General features: G+C 40.0%; 1 pseudogene; it reads left to right on the top strand.

The window, feature by feature from the left end:
* The first annotated feature begins 2,286 nt into the window (after positions 1–2,286).
* On the top strand, positions 2,287–3,208 carry LOC101578594 (annotated as a pseudogene).
* The last annotated feature ends 449 nt before the right edge of the window (positions 3,209–3,657 follow it).

The raw sequence follows: 3,657 nt of genomic DNA, 5'->3' as shown, positions 1-3,657 counted from the left end.
TGGCATCATATCTGAGCCAAATTTTGAATGGGGGTTTCCATGTTCTTTCAGTAAGATGAGGAGTGGAGGAGAGGGGCATGAGAGGGAGTGAAGGAGAGAGAGAGAGAGAGAGAGAGAGAGAGAGAGAGAGAGAGAGAGAGAGAGGAGTTTCCACAATATTTTAGCCATCTTAGGCATGCATCTGCTCTATTTCTTGCCCATAGATGCTTATTTTTTATTATCTTTAATGTGCTTTTTGTTCATGACAAAAAATTAGTTCTTAATTGTGACATCTGATACTATATGTGTTTCCATCTACAGATCTGGTATAAAATTGATGCTTCCTTCCTTAGCTCTTTTGCTATTTTGATTATACTAAGTTTTGGTGCTGATAAATCCAAAAAATCACTTTTTATTTCAAACAGAAATCACATATTAGTTATATACAAATACTAGTTTCCCAGAACATAGATTGAGCAAAGTCGCAGGGAATGTCTGACTCATAACTTCCCGGAGCAGAGTGTAAAAAGTAGAGCTTGTGTCACTGGGACTGAAACAGTGCTACCTTCCCTAGGGACAACATGGTAAAGTCATTCTTTTCAGCTGACAAGATTGCTGTTAATTTTGTCTCCAATTGTCAGCAAAGTACAGGAAGATGTATGAGGGTGCATTATTGATTTCCACTTGCAATTTTGACTGCAGCAGGGTTACAGATTATTTCCAAATAACTATTTTCATCTTTGTGGCAATAAATACAAATATCAGTTTAACTCTGAGTTATTGCTGTTATGACAAATTGTACTTATAAAACAACTAGCCATTTCCTAATTACATTCAACCAATAAAGAGATACAATTGAGAAAATTATTCCAACCCATCAAAATTTAAAAATAGCAACTTTCAGTTTTAAAAATCCCTCTTGGACAGTGAAAATAGATGGTGGAAAATTTTCAGTATGATAAACCTTAAAACCTTGAAAAGATTTCTTCCTGTGCAAAAAATCCTTCCTGTGGAAAACACCATTGACAGAGGTTGAGGAATATATTCTGTCCCTCCAACTGGATTTCCCACATTGTAAGAGCTTCAGTTTAATTGTGTTCCCTCTCTGTGCTTCCGTGCCTTCCCATCCCCCACCACATCTCACAGGAAGAAAGGCCACATCTCACAGTGCTCCCAAGCTGAGCTGCACTACTCTAAAGCACTTACCCTACATACTGTTTTGTTTGCTCTGTCCTCTGTGGGCCTGAAGGGCTCTTGCCCCTTTCTTCTACTTGCTTAAGAGACAATGCTTTCAAAGAACAACTTGGGCAGCTATTGGCCACAGGGAAGACCCCCGCTGCTTAGCAGCTATTTGAAACCTTCTGCTCCCGACCTGCATGAGGATTTGATCTTTCAAGATTTCATTTGACAGACCCACAGGTTCCGAACTATTCACTGTCTAAAATAGGTACCAGAAGTCCTCATAGTTCAAAACCCATTTCGGTATGACTTTATGCAAAGGTCTATGCTTTCTTCCTTAGCAAGCTGAGAAGTAAAGCTCACCAACGATCACACCTATTTACAAAACGTCTGATATGTGATAGCTCATTTTTGACACAGATTCCAATGGCTATGTCCTTGCTTGAGACATTTTGGGGGAGGACATTTCACTAGATGCAAATCATACTCATTAAAATTTTATCTTCCTAAAACCTAAAACTCACTGACAAATAATTATGCAGCCATAGTCACAGTACTCTAGTACCATAATGATGGCATGTAAATTACTCATATCTTTAGTATTATGCTAAAAAGGAAGACTTTTCAAAATAATGTGACATTAACTTCTTAACTGGTGTATAGAATTACAAAGATGCAATTGTGCCTGACAACGAAGGAATAAGAGTGAAGAACATGGAGTGAACGTCATCATTTATGTATGTGATTACAATTAAGTCACAATCAGGTAAGCAGGCTGATATCACTGTAAGGTGTTTTATATAAGCCTCATGATAATCTCAGAGCAAAATATAAACCCTCTAAATAGATATGCAAATGATAGAAAAGTAAGGGCTTAGGAGCAGTAGTAAAATAATTTACTCCATGAAGGAAGAGAGCAAGCGATAAGGAAAGGACCAAGGACTCTCCAAACCACTGGAAAACAGCAAAATAACAGTACTAAGTCCTCACTGAACCTTTGGAAGTGAATAAGTTTCCCAATCAAAAGACATAGGTGGATGAATGCATTAGAAATGATTCAAATACATGCAGCAAACAATAGACTCTTCCCACCTTTATAGATGAACATAAACTGAAAGACAAAAAATAGAGGAGGCCCTAGAGTATAATGCCAGCAGAAGCAAATACAACTGGGGATTGATGGTGCTGGTAGCATTCTGGGAGCTCGTGGAGCCAAGGAAACAGGACACAGACAGTCTGCAGTAGGCACTGACTGTGGGCCGGTGTGTGGAACTGCTGCAAGCTTTCTTCCTTGTAACAGATGATGTAATGGACTCATCCCTTATGCAGAGGACACAGATCTGCTCATATCAGAAGCCAGTTATAGGTTCGGATGCGATCAATGATGCTCTCCTTCTGGAAGCCTATCTCTATCACCTGCGGAAGTTCCACTGCTGGAAGGAGCCCTACCATCCACAGCTGCTTGAGCTCTTCATGGAGACTGCCTATCAGAGGTTGGGCGTGCTCTTGGTGTCATCACAGACCCCAGGACCATGTGGATCTCGGCAAATACACCGAAAAGTGGTACAGATCTATTGTCAAATATAAGACAGCTTTCTACTCCTTCCGCATGCCAGTTACTGCTGCCATGTACGTGGCCAGTATTGATGGGGAGAAGAAGCACAACAATGCCAGGAGGATCCTAATGGAGCTGAGTGAGTTCTTCCAGATACAGGAGGATTTCCTTGGCCTCTTTGGGGACCCCAGTGTGATGATAAAGATTGACACCGACATCCAGGATAATAAAGGCAGCTGGCTGGTGGTTCAGTGCCTGCAGCAAGCCACTCCAGAGCAGCGCCAGATCTTGCAGGAGAATTATGGGCAGAAGGACACGGAGAAAGTAGCCAGGGTGAAGGCACTGTACAAGGGGCTGGATATGATGGCTGTGTTTTCACACTATGGGGAAGAGAGCTACAACCTCATCATGAACCTCATCCATCAGTACACTGCACCACTCCCACCACCCATCTTCCTGGTGCTGGCAAACAAGCTCTACAAGCTGAAAATGTGACCTGGAGACCACAAGGGCAGGGAGGAGCTCAATAAATTATAGTGCAACTCTAAAAGAAAAGTTTTGTAACATGAGAAATTGGTAGTAGGACAAATTTCAAAGATGTGGAAATTGAACAAAACATTCTTGAACTGAGAAATAGCTTAAGATAAGCAAAAATGAAATCACAGCATGCCACAGTCTCTGGTTACAGCAAAACTAATTTTAAGAGGGCAATTTATATGAAACCTACATCAAAAGGAAGAAAACTCAAATGACTTGACATTATGACTCAAAGATCTAGAACAATTACCAGTCCAAAATTAGAAGGAAGCAAATAACAAAGATCATAGAAAAAATAAATAAAATATAGAGAAGAAAAAATAAATAAAGAATAAATAAAATATAGAAAAGATCAGTGACCTCAATAGTTTGTCAAAAAAACAAATTGACAAAATTTAGTGGTCTTA

This window comes from Octodon degus, unplaced genomic scaffold, assembly GCF_000260255.1.
Source record: "Octodon degus isolate 3935 unplaced genomic scaffold, OctDeg1.0 scaffold00159, whole genome shotgun sequence".
Classification (NCBI taxonomy): Eukaryota; Metazoa; Chordata; class Mammalia; order Rodentia; family Octodontidae; genus Octodon; species Octodon degus.
This window is presented reverse-complemented; position numbering and strand designations above follow the sequence as displayed.